Source organism: Hyla sarda, chromosome 11 (assembly GCF_029499605.1).
Source record: "Hyla sarda isolate aHylSar1 chromosome 11, aHylSar1.hap1, whole genome shotgun sequence".
NCBI classification, from domain to species: domain Eukaryota; kingdom Metazoa; phylum Chordata; class Amphibia; order Anura; family Hylidae; genus Hyla; species Hyla sarda.
The window spans coordinates 21,503,018-21,520,880 of record NC_079199.1 but is presented as its reverse complement, the minus strand read 5'-3'; the positions used below and the strand labels follow the sequence as shown (position 1 = coordinate 21,520,880).

The window sequence follows — 17,863 nt, the reverse complement described above, 5'->3', positions numbered from 1 at the left end:
TAGATAGATATGAGATAGATAGATAGATATGAGATAGATAGATATGAGATAGATAGATAGATATGAGATAGATAGATAGATAGATAGATAGATAGATAGATAGATAAAAATGATATAGATAGATCTGAGATAGATAGAAAGATATGAGATGGATAGATAGATATGAGATAGATAGATATGATATAGATAGATAGAAAGAAATTAGATAGATAGATATGAGATAGATAGATAGATAGGACATAGATAGATAGGAGATAGATAGATAGATAGATAGATAGATAGATAGATAGATAGAAATTAGATAGATATGAGATAGATAAGAGATAGATAAATAGATAAAAATGATATAGATAGATATGAGATAGATATAAGATAAAAGATAGATAGATATGAGACCAATAGAAAGATATATATATATATATATATATATATATATATATATATGCAATAGATATAAGAATATAGGGTAGAAATATAATATATAATTAATAGATACATGCAGCTATGAGACAGAGATAATAGATAGAAGATAGATATGAGATAGATAGATATGAGATAGATATGAGATACATAGATAGATATGAGATAGATATGAGATACATAGATAGATATGAGATAGATAGATAGATATGAGATAGATAGATCTGAGATAGATAGATAGATATGAGATAGATAGATACTTGCAGCTATGAGACAGAGATAATAGAAAGATAGATATGAGATAGATAGAGAAATAGATAGATAGATTGATATATCTTCCTGTCTCATATCTCTAAGGTTTCGTCATATTTTCTCTCCTCTCTGTCACGTGGAGTCTATTATCATAACCATATTTTAAACAAGAAGCAGAAATTACAGAACCACATTAAACTAGATATAAAAATTTCCTCCTTACCTGGGATTAGAATATTGAAATATTAATTTAAGAGGCATTAAATGATGAAATATCAACCTGCCTGTGATATATATGATGTCGGCCGCACTCGCACTGACTTAGCACTCAATAAACTGACGGAAGTTGTGTTGTATTTTACTGTACAGATCCCTATGATAATTTTTTTTACTTTTTTCTTTCTTTCTTTTTTTTTTTTTTTTTATATCTACAGATTCCACTTTTCTACCTCATGGCCCAGATTGCATTTTATAATCAGAGATGTGATGGAAGAGCGGTCTTTACACTAAAATGCAATCACATTTAATCATATTTAATATGCTTATTTTTCACCTCATCAAACTTTTAACATTTGATTTCTAGCATCTGATTTTCTGAAGATACAGTATCTTGCATTGTAAAATATTACATTTCTTTCAAGTCCATCGCACGGCCGAATCTTTTATTTCCATAGATCACACTCCCCACCCCCCCCCTCTCTTCTGGTCTATCACAGTCTTTAGATCTTCCTGAATTTATAGAGTTAGTTTAAAAAATATTATTAGAGATTTAGATGGAACTTTGTTATAATGTTATCATTCTGTGACTGTATAATGCTAAATAGCAGTGGTCTTCAACCTGCGGACCTCCAGATGTTGCAAAACTACAACTCCCAGCATGCACGGACAGCCGTTGGCTGTCCGTGCATGCTGGGAGTTGTAGTTTTGCAACATCTGGAGGTCCGCAGGTTGAAGACCACTGCTATATAGTGTTGTCTATAGTTATGTGACCTTTATGTATCGGTAAAACTTGTGCATTTTATTTAATCTATATCATCTACAGAGTTTAGTTGATAAGTGTTAGGATTCGGCAGGCAGGAGGTGGATCCTCTGTGTCAGAGAGGGATTGGCGTGGACCGTGTCGGTGGACCGGTTCTAAGTAGCTACTGGTTTTCACCAGAGCCCGTCGCAAAGCGGGATGGACTTGCAGCGGCGGTAGCAACCAGGTCGTATCCACCGGCAACGGCTCAACCTCTCTGACTGCTGAGATAGGCGCGGTACAAGGGAGTAGACAAGAGCAAGGTCGGACGTAGCAGAAGGTCGGGGCAGGCAGCAAGGATCGTAGTCAGGGGCAACGGCAGGAGGTCTGGAACACAGGCTAGGAACACACAAGGAACGCTTTCACTGGCACAATGGCAACAAGATCCGGCAAGGAAGGAAAGGGGAAGTGAGGTTATATAGACAGGTGCACAGGTGGAAGCTAATCAGACTGATTGGGCCAGGCACCCATCATTGGTGCACTGGCCCTTTAAATCTTAAAGAGCTGGCGCTCGCGTGCCCTAAGGAGCGGAGCCGCGCGCCAGGACGTGACAGCCGGGGACCGGGACAGGTGAGTGACTTGGGATGCGATTCGCGAGCGGGCGCGTCCCGCTATGCGAATCGCATCCCCGCCGGCAGAGTCAGTGCAGCGCTCCCGGTCAGCGGGTCTGACCGGGGCGCTGCAGAGAGAGGAACGCCGCAGGTCTTCCAGGGCTGCAGGGCCAGTAATGGATTGAAAGTATAAAGAGTGATGATCCCTTCCAGCTCGTCTTCTGCGCTGCATCAGGGACGTCACTTTTACCCGCTGCAGCTGAAGGGAATGACGAGTGACGTCCCTGATGCCACACAGAATAGCCGTCAGGGATCGTCACTCGGCACACTTTGAATGCTTTACTGGCCACGCAGCCCCGAAAGACCCGCAGCCTGAATCTGAGACTGCCAGAGCGTGGCCAGGTGAGGTTAAATTTACAAATAAGCAGGGGAGAAAAGCCAGGAAAAAGGGGGAGGACAATGATAGGTGTAATCCGCGCTGCAGCAACCGCCACTGGTCACTGTTTTAAAGTGGCCGCGGCCGAGCTGCTTATCTTTTAACAAGCAGCCAGGGCTGCTGCCAATTTCAATCAGTGACCGGTAGTGTTGCTCGCGAATATTCGCAATGCGAATTTTATTCGCGAATATCGCATATTCGCGAATTTGCGAATATAGCACTTTATATTCGTAATGACGAATATTCGTATTTTTTTTTTTCACAGTTCACATCACTAGTGTTGCTCGCGAATATTCGCAATTCGAATTTATTCGCGAATATCGCATATTCGCGAATATAGCGCTATATATTCGTAATTACGAATATTCGTTTTTTTTTTTTTTTTCCACAATACACATCACAGTGATCATCCCTCTCTGCTTCCAGCTTGTGTGGTGTAAAGAAGGCTCTAATAGTACTGTGTGAGACTGGTGTGCGAATTTTCGCATATGCGAAAATGTATATATGCTAATTTTCGCATATGCGAATTCCGCTTATGGTAATCTTTGTATATGCAAATTTTCGTATATAGTAATTTTCGCGCACACGAATATTCGCATATGTGAAAATAAAACCCAAATATTTCAAATATGCGAATATTCGTGAATATGGCGAATATTCGCCTATATATTCGCGAATTCGACTATGGCCTATGCCGCTCAACACTACACATCACAGTGATCACCCCTGTCTGCTTCCAGCTTGTGTGGTGTAAAGAAGGCTCTAATACTACTGTGCGAGACTGGTGTGCGAATTTTCGCATATGCGAAAATGTGCATATGCTAAGTTTGGCATATGCGAATTGTTGTTTATGCTAATTTTTGTCTATGCTTATTTTCGCATACACGAATTTCCGCATATGCGAAAATAAAACGAGATTATTACGAATATGCGAATATTCGCGAATATATGACGAATATTCGTCCATAAATTCGCTAATATTCGCAAATTCGAATATGGCCTATGCCACTCAACACTAGTGACCGGCAGATTTATCGGTGTATAACACGCAGGCAGGGTTTCTGCCTATAATTGTAGTTTTAAAAGTGCGTGTTATACGCCGATAAATACGGTATATCTCACACATTACTGATGTCCAGACTGACCCATTATACTGTATCTCAGCCCCATAGTCAGATACCATTGTTTCATATGGATGTCACTCAACTGAGCACTGCAGTACTTGGCACAGTGACATCCATATGAGTGTGTCTGTTCCTGGCACTGCAGCCCAATCACCCTAGGCACCATTAACATGAATAGGTAAACTGCCATACCAAGCCCAGCCATTTTTGTATGGGCACTGTTACCCCAGTGTCACGCTGGCCAGTGGGTATTCCAGGAGTGGAACCTTTACAGATCATACTAATAGACTATCAATGTGACATTCCACCCTATAGCAACACAGCAGATGAAGACGACTTAGACTGCATTCACACCACGTTTTTGCAATACAGTTCCCATATACATTTTCAATGTGAAAACCGTACGGAACCTTCTTGAAAACCGTATGCATTGACTCTCCATTGAAAACCGTATGCATTGACTCTCCATTGAAAACCGTATGCATTGACTCTCCATTGAAAACCGTATGCCAAATGATGCATCCGATTTAGTCCGTTTTGCATCATGTACAGTTTTGTCCATTTTTTTTCCCGTACCCAAAACCGTAGCCTACCACGGATTTGGTCTGGGTGAAAAACTGTATTAAACCGTATACGTTTTTTTTAACATGAGAGTCAATGGGAACCATACAGAACTGTATGTGTGTACGGTTCCATCCGGTTTGCACCATACGGTTTTTGACTTTGCGTTTTTTCTTGGAATTTCAATCAAACAATTGAAACTTTATTAATAATGGAGTGAAAAGTGAAAAACGTATCCTTTTTTTTTCTTAAAAAACGGATGCAACCGAACATCATTTATCAAACTGGATATGTTTTTTAACTGTATACAGGTTGAAAAAAAAAAAAAAAAAAAAAAAAAAAAATAATAATAATATATATATATATATATATATATATATATATATATATATATATACTCATTTTAATACATCTATCTATATTTGTGTATATACATATGTGTATCAAATATGTATATATATAGATAGATAGACTATTTAATAAAATGTATTAATATCTAGAGATATCGCTCTCTCTTTTCCTTCCTCTCTCTTTCTCTATATATAGTTATATATTTCTATACATATATACTTTCCCAAATTATAATTTTTATTTCTTTTCCCGTCTTTTATTTTAAAAAAATCTATCGCACCGTGACATAATTTTCATTGCGACAGATTTATGCATGCGCCAGATTTTAACGTGCGACAGTATTAACCCTGCGACAGATTTTACCATGTGGCAGGTGGACCCTGTGACAGACATTACCGTGCAAGAGATTTCTTCCCTGCGACTAAAAAAATCATGAAAACTGTGGCAGATTAGTAAATACCAAGAGAAAAAAAGATCGGTTACTTGTAGAACCGGAGATAGCACAGGGGGGCTCAGAGGCTACAACCGGTAGTTTCGTGGAACAGGTGCACTTCTTCCTGAGGCCGGAAGAAGTGCACCTGTTGCATGAAACTACCAGTTGTAGCCTCTGAGCCCACTGTGTTATCTCCGGTTCTCAAAGTAAAGACATCCCATACCAGACTACATTGTTACTTTGAGTGCAAATTTTTTTCCTTTATTATTTCACAGAAAGAGGGAAGTGCTCATGCCGCTGTACAGAGCACTGTATTTTGGCCTATTTATCTTTTCCATGCACCACCATTTATCTGGATACAATTTAAGGATTATGGACTTTCCAATTTATGGAATCACTTTTGTGATTGTGGTGCTGTTATTTTAGGCTATTTTGAATTGTGCCTCCATTCGATTTTTTTTTGCCTATTTTACTTCCCTCTTTCTACTGCTAATACCTCTCCCTTTACATCCATGAGCATTTCCCTCTCTACTGCTAATACCTCTCCCTCTACACCCATGAACACTTCCCTCTCTACTGCTAATACCTCTCCCTAGACACCCATGAGTATTTCCCTCTCCACTGCTAATACCTCTCCCTCTACACTCATGAACACTTCCCTCTCTACTGCTAATACCTCTTCCACTACACCCAAGCATTCTGCCAGCATTTCTAGCTGCTCTATTACATTGCCTGCCCACCTTTAAGTCTTCTGAAATAATTACCCCATGAGGTTAGGTCTGAATCACATATTTTATATTCTGCCCTTGAGGTTTTACACCCAGACTCCTTTGGGGATGGCTTATCTTCCAAAGAACACAAGGACTGGGAATTTGCAAGACAACATGCTGAATCCTTCTCTCCCTGGATATCTTCCAAAGATGAAAAGTCATTAAACTCCCATAGACCTTGGCCAGCCTAAGACAGAATGGTTTGTTAGCACCTCCCCTGGCCAGGAGCTTAGTCATAGGTAAGGTATCAGATGCTCCCTAGCACTGGTACATGATAGGTCTGGGTCATGTGAAATTTCCCAAAGGGACACAGGTACTCAGAGGTACATCCCACAAAAACCCCCATAGCAACATAGCAGATGAGGATTACTTAAGGACTTACATTTGCTAGGGTGTCATGGACTTAACCAGCTTGGACCCAGTGCCGTACCTGGTCTCTGTTCAGCACACCCGGCAGCATTTTCCATTGTCCTGATAATGGCAAGGCCAATCAGCAGCACCCCTCCTGGTCTGGGTGTAGCCATAGGGGGTGTAAGGTATCAGTTACTCCCAGGCCCTGGCACATGGTAGGTGGGGGCCCTGTCCCAAATTTTCCATTGGGGCACAGGTACTCCAAGATAGATCTCAGCACCTGACACCTGGGGCGTACGGGTCAAAAAAAATTTTTTTCTAAAGAAAAAAGACCTAATTTTCAATTATCACCTTGTATAATTCTTTGCTGTGCACCTCCGGTTTGAAAGGTAAGAAAATCCGAATTGTAATTTACTATCATGATGAGAATTTTATTAGCCCGCCGCCCATACCGATAATCCAGAATAATGGGCCATAGCTCAGATGCCATTGTCTCAGATAGGGAAGGAATGTAATACGGGGTGTAATAGGTAACGCCGCAGAGCCCGTTTCAGTCCGGGGACGGCGCCTGCTGATGAAGTTACCAGTTTATTGAGCCTCTTAAGATGAAATATTTAAACAATTGAGAGCGTGTGGTTCTGGAGCATTAAGTCGATTCTAGATGTAAATCAAACAGCATCTGAATGGCCTCTGACAAAATCAATTATGTTATGTAAGTTTGAAAGAGATGTAGCGGCATTGTACGGGGATCAGACGCCGCTGATTTCCATGAATATTGAAAATTAATAATGCTTCAACTCTGCCTTGTCACGATGCCGGCTGGCAGGTGGTGGATCCTCTGTGCCAGAGAGGGATTGGCGTGGACCGTGCTAGAGGATCGGTTCTAAGTCACTACTGGTTTTCACCAGAGCCCGCCGCAAAGCGGGATGGTCTTGCTGCGGCGGTAGTGACCAGGTCGTATCCCCTAGCAACGGCTCAACCTCTCTGGCTGCTGAAGATAGGCGCGGTACAAGGGAGTAGACAGAAGCAAGGTCGGACGTAGCAGAAGGTCGGGGCAGGCAGCAAGGATCGTAGTCAGGGGCAACGGCAGAAGGTCTGGAATCACAGGCAAGGAACACACAAGGAACGCTTTCACTGGCACTAGGGCAACAAGATCCGGCGAGGGAGTGAAGGGGAAGTGAGGTGATATAGGGAAGTGCACAGGTGTAAACACTAATTGGAACCACTGCACCAATCAGCGGTGCAGTGGCCCTTTAAATCGCAAAGACCCGGCGCGCGCGCGCCCTAGGGAGCGGGGCCGCGCGCGCCGGGACAGAACTGACGGGGAGCGAGTCAGGTACGGGAGCCGGGGTGCGCATCGCGAGCGGGCGCTACCCGCATCGCGAATCGCATCCCGGCCGGAGGTGGTAACGCAGCGCCCCGGGTCCGTGGAACCGACCGGGGCGCTGCAGTGAGGGAAGTGTAGCGAGCGCTCCGGGGAGGAGCGGGGACCCGGAGCGCTCGGCGTAACAGTACCCCCCCCCTTGGGTCTCCCCCTCTTCTTGGGGCCTGAGAACCTGAGGATCAGACTTTTGTCCAGGATATTGTCCTCAGGTTCCCAGGACCTCTCTTCTGGACCACAACCCTCCCAATCCACTAAAAAAAAAGTTTTTCCTCTGACCTTTTTAGAGGCTAAGATCTCTTTGACAGAGAAGATGTCCGAGGAGCCGGAAACAGGAGTGGGAGGAACAGATTTAGGAGAAAAACGGTTGAGGATGAGAGGTTTAAGAAGAGAGACGTGAAAGGCATTAGGGATACGAAGAGAAGGAGGAAGAAGAAGTTTGTAAGAGACAGGATTAATTTGACACAAAACTTTAAAAGGACCAAGATAGCGTGGTCCCAACTTATAGCTCGGGACACGGAAACGGACATATTTAGCGGAGAGCCATACCTTGTCTCCAGGGGAAAAAATGGGAGGAGCTCTTCTTTTCTTATCTGCGAATCTCTTCATGCGAGAAGAAGCCTGTAAGAGAGAATTTTGGGTCTCTTTCCATATGGTGGAAAGATCACGAGAAATTTCATCCACAGCGGGCAGACCAGAGGGCAAGGGGGTAGGGAGGGGGGGAAGAGGGTGACGGCCGTACACCACGAAAAACGGAGATTTGGAGGAAGATTCAGAGATTCTGAAATTATACGAGAATTCGGCCCAAGGTAGAAGATCTGCCCAGTCATCCTGGCGGGAGGAAACAAAATGTCGTAAATAGTCACCCAAGATCTGGTTAATTCTCTCTACTTGTCCATTGGATTGAGGATGGTATGCAGAAGAAAAATTTAATTTAATCTTGAGTTGTTTACAGAGAGCCCTCCAGAATTTAGACACAAATTGGACGCCTCTATCCGAGACGATCTGTGTAGGCAACCCGTGAAGACGAAAAATGTGTACAAAAAATTGTTTAGCCAACTGAGGCGCTGAAGGAAGACCAGGAAGAGGGATGAAATGTGCCATTTTGGAGAATCGATCAACGACCACCCAAATAACAGTGTTGCCATGGGATGGGGGTAAGTCAGTAATAAAATCCATACCAATCAGAGACCAAGGTTGTTCGGGGACAGGTAGAGGATGAAGAAAACCAGCGGGCTTCTGGCGAGGAGTCTTATCCCGGGCACAGATAGTGCAGGCTCGCACAAAGTCCACCACATCAGTCTCTAGAGTCGGCCACCAATAGAAGCGAGAGATGAGTTGCACAGATTTCTTAATGCCCGCATGACCTGCGAGATGGGAGGAGTGACCCCATTTGAGGATCCCAAGGCGTTGGCGTGGAGAAACAAAGGTCTTTCCTGGAGGAGTTTGCCTGATGGAGGCTGGAGAAGTGGAAATCAGGCAGTCAGGAGGAATGATGTGTTGAGGAGAGAGTTCAATTTCAGAGGCATCTGAGGAACGAGAGAGAGCATCGGCCCTAATGTTCTTATCAGCAGGCCGAAAGTGAATTTCAAAATTAAATCGGGCAAAGAACAGAGACCACCTGGCCTGACGAGGATTCAGCCGTTGGGCAGACTGGAGGTAGGAGAGGTTCTTGTGATCGGTGTAAATAATAACTGGAAATCTTGATCCCTCCAGCAGATGCCTCCATTCCTCAAGTGCTAATTTAATGGCTAGAAGCTCTCGATCCCCGATGGAGTAGTTCCTCTCCGCCGGAGAGAAGGTCCTGGAAAAAAAACCACAAGTAACAGCATGCCCGGAAGAGTTTTTTTGTAGAAGGACAGCTCCAGCTCCCACTGAGGAGGCATCAACCTCCAATAGGAAGGGTTTAGATGGGTCAGGTCTGGAGAGCACGGGAGCCGAAGAAAAGGCAGACTTGAGTCGTTTAAAGGCGTCTTCCGCTTGAGGAGGCCAAGACTTGGGATCGGCATTTTTTTTTGTTAAAGCCACAATAGGAGCCACAATGGTAGAAAAATGTGGAATAAATTGCCTGTAATAATTGGCGAACCCCAAAAAACGTTGGATGGCACGGAGTCCGGAGGGGCGTGGCCAATCTAAGACGGCAGAGAGTTTATCTGGGTCCATTTGTAGTCCCTGGCCAGAGACCAAGTATCCTAGAAAAGGAAGAGATTGGCATTCAAACAGACATTTCTCTATTTTGGCATAGAGTTGATTATCACGAAGTCTCTGAAGAACCATACGGACATGCTGGCGGTGTTCTTCAAGATTGGCAGAAAAAATCAGGATATCGTCCAGATATACAACAACACAGGAGTATAGGAGATCACGAAAAATTTCATTAACAAAGTCTTGGAAGACGGCAGGGGCGTTGCATAGACCAAAGGGCATGACCAGATACTCAAAGTGTCCATCTCTGGTGTTAAATGCCGTTTTCCATTCATCCCCCTCTCTGATGCGGATGAGATTATAAGCACCTCTTAAGTCCAGTTTGGTAAAAATATGGGCACCTTGGAGACGATCAAAGAGTTCAGAGATGAGGGGTAGGGGGTAGCGGTTCTTAACCGTGATTTTATTAAGACCGCGGTAGTCAATGCAAGGACGTAGAGAGCCATCTTTTTTGGACACAAAGAAAAATCCGGCTCCGGCAGGAGAGGAGGATTTACGGATAAAGCCCTTTTTTAAATTTTCTTGGACGTATTCAGACATGGCAAGAGTCTCTGGGACGGACAGGGGATAGATTCTGCCCCGGGGTGGAGTAGTGCCCGGGAGGAGGTCAATGGGACAATCATAAGGCCTGTGAGGAGGTAGAGTCTCAGCTTGTTTTTTGCAAAAAACGTCCGCAAAGTCCATATAGGCCTTAGGGAGACCGGTTACATGAGGAAGCACAGGGACACGGCAAGGTTTACTGGGAACCGGTTTTAAGCAGTCCTTGGAACAAGAGGGCCCCCAACTCTTGATCTCCCCAGTGGACCAATCCAGGATTGGGGAATGGAGTTGAAGCCAGGGAAGTCCAAGAAGGATTTCAGAAGTGCAATTGGGGAGGACCAACAGTTCAATCCTCTCGTGATGAGATCCGATGCACATTAGAAGGGGCTCCGTGCGGAAACGTATAGTACAGTCCAATCTTTCATTGTTTACACAATTGATGTAGAGGGGTCTGGCGAGACTGGTCACCGGGATGTTGAACCTGTTGACGAGAGAGGCCAAGATAAAATTTCCTGCAGATCCAGAGTCCAAGAAGGCCACAGCAGAGAAGGAGAAGGCAGAGGCAGACATCCGCACAGGCACAGTAAGACGTGGAGAAGCAGAGTAGACATCAAGGACTGTCTCACCTTTGTGCGGAGTCAGCGGACGTCTTTCCAGGCGGGGAGGACGGATAGGACAATCCTTCAGGAAGTGTTCGGTACTAGCACAGTACAGGCAGAGATTCTCCATGCGGCGTCGTGTCCTCTCTTGGGGTGTCAGGCGAGACCGGTCGACCTGCATAGCCTCCACGGCGGGAGGCACAGGAACAGGTTGCAGGGGACCAGAGGAGAGAGGAGCCGGGGAGAAGAAACGCCTCGTGCGAACAGAGTCCATATCCTGGCGGAGCTCCTGACGCCGTTCGGAAAAACGCATGTCAATGCGAGTGGCAAGATGGATGAGTTCATGTAGGTTAGCAGGGATTTCTCGTGCGGCCAGAACATCTTTAATGTTGCTGGATAGGCCTTTTTTAAAGGTCGCGCAGAGTGCCTCATTATTCCAGGATAATTCTGAAGCAAGGGTACGGAACTGTACGGCATACTCGCCAACGGAAGAATTACCCTGGACCAGGTTCAACAGGGCAGTCTCAGCAGAAGAGGCTCGGGCAGGTTCCTCAAAGACACTTCGAATTTCCGAGAAGAAGGAGTGTACAGAGGCAGTGACGGGGTCATTGCGGTCCCAGAGCGGTGTGGCCCAAGCCAGGGCTTTTCCAGACAGCAGGCTGACTACGAAAGCCACCTTAGACCTTTCAGTGGGGAACTGGTCCGACATCATCTCCAAGTGTAATGAACATTGGGAAAGAAAGCCACGGCAAAACTTAGAGTCCCCATCAAATTTATCCGGCAAGGATAGTCGTATTCCAGAAGCGGCCACTCGCTGCGGAGGAGGTACAGGAGCTGGCGGAGGAGATGATTGCTGGAGCTGTGGTAGTAACTGTTGTAGCATAACAGTCAGTTGAGACAGCTGTTGGCCTTGTTGCGCAATCTGTTGTGACTGCTGGGCGACCACCGTGGTGAGGTCAGCGACAACTGGCAGAGGAACTTCAGCGGGATCCATGGCCGGATCTACTGTCACGATGCCGGCTGGCAGGTGGTGGATCCTCTGTGCCAGAGAGGGATTGGCGTGGACCGTGCTAGAGGATCGGTTCTAAGTCACTACTGGTTTTCACCAGAGCCCGCCGCAAAGCGGGATGGTCTTGCTGCGGCGGTAGTGACCAGGTCGTATCCCCTAGCAACGGCTCAACCTCTCTGGCTGCTGAAGATAGGCGCGGTACAAGGGAGTAGACAGAAGCAAGGTCGGACGTAGCAGAAGGTCGGGGCAGGCAGCAAGGATCGTAGTCAGGGGCAACGGCAGAAGGTCTGGAATCACAGGCAAGGAACACACAAGGAACGCTTTCACTGGCACTAGGGCAACAAGATCCGGCGAGGGAGTGAAGGGGAAGTGAGGTGATATAGGGAAGTGCACAGGTGTAAACACTAATTGGAACCACTGCACCAATCAGCGGTGCAGTGGCCCTTTAAATCGCAAAGACCCGGCGCGCGCGCGCCCTAGGGAGCGGGGCCGCGCGCGCCGGGACAGAACTGACGGGGAGCGAGTCAGGTACGGGAGCCGGGGTGCGCATCGCGAGCGGGCGCTACCCGCATCGCGAATCGCATCCCGGCCGGAGGTGGTAACGCAGCGCCCCGGGTCCGTGGAACCGACCGGGGCGCTGCAGTGAGGGAAGTGTAGCGAGCGCTCCGGGGAGGAGCGGGGACCCGGAGCGCTCGGCGTAACATGCCTTATTAGAAATGTGATACCTTAGTAATGAGAGATGGAACGATGATGCCGCATCTGTTTTGCTTGCAGATAGCCCGCTTGCTCGTGTTACCCAAACATGTCACCTGCTCCCGAAAATTTACCTATATTAGATTATGCAGATAAAAATCTATGAAAATGCTTCTAATCTCCTTAGGTTCTGCAGCGTAGAAGCATATACTTAGATTTGCATTAGATTTCCGACTTTGAAATCCATTATTATAAGTCACTTGCTGACTTTGATATCCCGTCTTTACATCTTACAGAGAGGTGGAACATTCGGTTATAGATATCGCGCTTTTAGGATAAGGCCATTCAAATCTCTTTTGAAGGTCAATGCGTCTCCTTATGATTTAAAAATAATATTGAGAGAGAGAGATAGGAGCAGCGGAGTTAAGACCGATTGAGTTTCTCTTAAGAAAGGTGCTGGAATAACGGTCGAGTCTTCGGGAAAGAGCGGATAGGCTTGGGGAGTCCAAACGAAATGCCACGTCCTTCAAATGACCCTGACTTTTTATAGTAAGAATTGGGAATAGATTTTAATCGTTTTGTCTGCTCTTTATGTGAGCGTTATCAGTATCTCTGCATATTATCTATCAAATATGCTCGTGCACACAGAAAGGAATGCATAAAATGGGGGCGAAGGGGGGGGGGGGGCTATTAGTAAAAATCTGAGTATTGCCCCCTGGTGGTCTTGGTTCATTCTACCATCTGCAGCAGAAAGAACAGAACTTGCTCCCTACATTTCTCTTTATTCCAATATGTGTTTTACCGACATTCCTCCTTTATATGGAGCAGTGTTTCCCAACCAATGTGCCTCCAGCTGTTGTAAAACTACAACTCCCACCGGGCCAGGAAAGCCGTTGGCATGGAGGCACCCTAGTTGGAAAACACTAAGGTAGACTATCATTTTGTGATTAATGATGGTCAGTCTGCAAAGGAAACTGAGGTGTAGCCCTCTAGGCTACTGGTTTGACCAGGCCCAGCCCAAAGCCCAAAAGGTCCTAGAATGCAATGAGGCAATGTTGCTCCCTACATTTCTATCTATTGCAATGTGTGTTTAATGCTAATTCTTCTTTATATAGAGCCTGCCTTCAGCTGTTTCAAAACAAAAACTCCCAGCATGCCGGGGCAGCCAATAGTTGTGATGGTCAAATACCTAGATGTCCACTGATCAGCATCCTCATAGGACAAATCTGCGGGGTGCAACTGAGGCTCTAGGCTACTGGTATGAATAGGCCCGGCCCAAAGATCAAAAGGTCCTAGAATGCAGCTGTTGCAAAACTACAATTCCCAGCATACCTGGACAGCTGTTGGCATGGAGGCACCCTAGGTAGGAAACACTGAGGTAGACTATTATTGTGTGATTAATGACGGCCAACCACCTAGACCCCCATTCAGGACCGGTGCAAGGATTTTTGTCGACACAGGCAAAGCTGCATTTTGGTGTCCCTCCCCCTACCCCGGATCCTACTCCCTTCAACATATAGTATATTCAGATTTATGTGCCTCAATGAATAAATAATCTTTTGGCACCTTAAAGCATAGTGCAGAGGTATACATGGTCCTGAGGTTCCGTAATACTGAGCTGCAGGAAGTATACAGCACATGCCAAATGTGCTGTGTACAGTGGCTTAGACTCCCTTTTAACCCCTCAAGGATTGGGTAAAATATTTGTTTGCATTTTTTTTTTCATCTTCATTTTCAGACCCCTAAAACTTAAATTTTTATGTATACCGGGCTGTATAAGGGCTAATTTTGTGATCTGTAGTTTTTTTTTTCAGTACCATCGTGGTACTGATCGGACTTTTTGATCGATTTTTACTTAATTTTTCCCGTGATATGTGATATGATTAAAATAACGCAATTCTGGGGTTTGGATTTTTTTTTTTTACATTAACGCCATTTACAGCACGGGATAAATAATGTTATATTTAATAGTTCAGACAATTACACATGTGGCAATACCAAATATGTATGTTTTGATTATGTTTACATATTTTTTTCTTATAGAAGATGGGAAAATGGGGGTGATTCAAGCTTTTATTATGGAAGGGATTGATGAATGTTTATTTTTCGAACCTTCATTAAACTTTTTTTTCCCACTTTTTGGTCCCTTTGGATAATTTCATGAGGAATTATTAGATTAATGCAGTTCTATTGAACTGCATTGATCTGGTGCTCTGTGCTCCATTGATAAAACCTGCTCTAGACAGTCTCTATCAATGACAGAGCAATGGACACCAGGGAAGCAGACATAAGCCCTCCGGATACCTCTACAGTGGTTCGCCCCCCTGCGATCGCGCTGCTGGGGGATGATCCACCCCACTGGAACACCAGGGACTGTTCAAAGTTACCTAAGCCGACAGCAGCGATCTAAAGGGTTAATAGCCGGCTGCAGCGATCGGTACTGAAATCAGCTGGGGGCTGCCCAGTTTGCAGTGGACTTGAGTCAGGAGCCTGCTCAATACATCCTGAGCGGAGTTAAAGCGCACATTCAATTTACCTGCTACGTGTGCAAGGGATGTCACCTCCACGCTGCTCTTCCAGTCACGTGACAGGATCAGCACAGAGCAATGCGGAAGCGACGTCCCCTGCGTGATGTGCACACACGCAGCAGGTAAATTAACCCTTACCTCCTCGCTCTGTTCTGCTGCTGTTCTGTCTTCCCAAGTTCACAGCCACCCCAGTCCACTGCCTGGCTGCATTTAAATGTCTGTATTCCCTGCCAGTGAGTGGCTGTGGATTCAGATTTTTCCACCCCACCTGGCTAAGCAGCATCAGCGACGTACGGCAGCCGCCTTAGCTGCCTTATGCATTCTCCGGCCCTGCTCCCATTGATCAGCATTCTGACCTGGATTCCTGACACTTGTAGTTCTCCTTGACACTCTGGAATGGATAAATCTGTAGCCTCTAGGCTAATAGTGTGACTAGGCCCGGACCAAAGCTCAAAACGGTCCTAGAATGCAATGAGGTATTGTTGCTGCTTACATTCCTATCTATTCCAATGTGTGTTATACCACCACTTATCCTTTATATAAAACAGTGTTTCCCAACAAGTGTGTTTCCAGCTGTTGCAAAAATACAACTCCCAACATGACTGGATAGCCAACTGCTGTCTGGGCATGTTGGGAGTTGTAGTTTTGCAACAAGTCTATAGCTACTGTGTGTGTAACTTACTTGCTTTTGGGTTGAATACTAAATAACCCCTTGGTGGCAGCAACACTCTCAATGCTGGGAGTTGTAGTTTTGCAACAGCAAAACTGGTTGGTAAACACTCTCCTATTTTAAATAGAGATGAGCAAGCTTTCCAGAAATTTGACACGCCAAACTTTTGAAAGGGCCCTTTTGTTGTGTAGTCCCGCCTTTAATGATGACGTCTCTAGGGGGGTGGAGCTACACAAGAAGAGGCCCAAACCAGCGACGAGATGGTAAGTACCACTCTCTTCACTGTATAGACACATATACATACATATAGACCGTACAATATAAACATCCCTCTTCCCCCAAGAAGTTAACTAGGGCTGCTCAACAGTGCTAATTAGCTCCTTTCTTGCTGGGCTGAGCTGTACTCGCAACTGTCAGCTGTGGGCACAGCTCAGCCCCGACATTGCCAGGTTCACGCGAACCGAACCTGGCAATGTTTGAAAGTTTGTTGAGCCACGAATTCCCCCAAGTTCAGATCGAATCCATGTTCGGGGAGCTTGACTCACTCAACTCTAATCTTAAAGTGGTACTCTGGTGGAAAACTTTTTTTTCAAATCAACTGGTGCCAGAAAACTAAACAGATTTGTAAATTATTTCTATTTAAAAATCTCAGTTCTTCTAGTACTTATGAGCTGCTGTATGCTCCAGAGGAAGTTGTGTAGTTCTTTCCAGTCTGACCACAGTGCTTTCTGCTGCCACCTCTGTCTGTGTCAGGAACTGTCCCCTTTAAACATAGGATCATTACATACATATTACTCTATGGAAACCCTTTGTTTTTTTTATAGTACTCTCATGACTCTATGACGGCAGCCTATACCACGTATGGCATATATATTTAAATGTTTTACTTCTTTATCAGTACGACAACATGTGGCAATGAACAGATACTTTAAGTACAGTAGCAGCCGAAGAATCCTCATTGTTAGATTCGTTTGAATCCGTCTCAAATTCTGCTTGCCTGTCATGTGGTTACAGATGGGGTCCAACATTTTCCTTTTCCAGCTGACTATACAGGAGGACTATATTTCCCCGGCAATACTTCATAGCCAGGAAGTGTCATTTCGAATTTCCACCTTTATTGATCCTGGTCAGCACTTATTGACAGCTGAAAAAAGATAATATTTTAATTGGGGATCGGATAGATGTCGCCTGGTATTGAGTGTCGCTTTTTGTCTCCCAGTAGAATACGCAAAAGGCTCTGCAACCGGAGGACAAAGATTAATGTGTTGTCCTTTTATTGAGGTGACCCACGATGAGAGCGAAGCCGGCTGCTATGACTGAGCAGGGCTCAATGTTACACGGCTTAAAGGTTAACTGAGAAATAATCAATGCTCCTTGTAGAGAAGAGTGACTACAAATAGACCCGGGCTGAGCCTTCTGTGCCTGGTTCTGATGGATTGGAGACTGAACGGATCAGAGTTCATCGAGATCTGGTCGCTGATCTCCCTGGAGACTCTCCGAGACCTCTATGATGTTCACAAGAAGGAGCTTGTTTTAGGACAGTGGTCTCAAACTGTGCCCTCCAGATGTTGCCAATCTTCAACTCCCAGCATGCCCGGACAGCCGTTGGCTGTCCGGGCATGCTGGGAGTTGAAGTTTGGCAACATGGAAGGCCACAGTTTGAGACCATTGGTGTAGAGGTAGCAGCTAAGGCCAGGACTTAGCACATTAAGGGGGTTAAATGGGCACCTTCATTAAAACTAATTTTTGCTATTGCACTCCTTATGGTAAAAAAAATAATGAAGTTTTCTATGATTTATTTGTGTTGCAAAAAGTTGCCACTAGGTGTCTCCCTACTTGTCCAGGGCACATTTCCCCCCATCTCTTACCCAGACTTTGGACTCCTGCTGGTCTGGCACAAGTCCAAAATCAGGAAATGCAGTCTGGAGTGTTGAGGGGTGTGTGTGCAGCTTTAGCCAATCATAGCTCATC

The 17,863-nt window shown here is 45.3% G+C and overlaps 1 long non-coding RNA gene across 1 annotated transcript in view; it reads right to left on the bottom strand.

Moving 5' to 3' along the window:
• The window catches only part of LOC130295274 (uncharacterized), a 117,514-nt gene that overhangs the window by 33,980 nt on the left and 65,671 nt on the right, over positions 1-17,863 (bottom strand). The gene's annotated exons all lie outside the window — the stretch shown is intronic.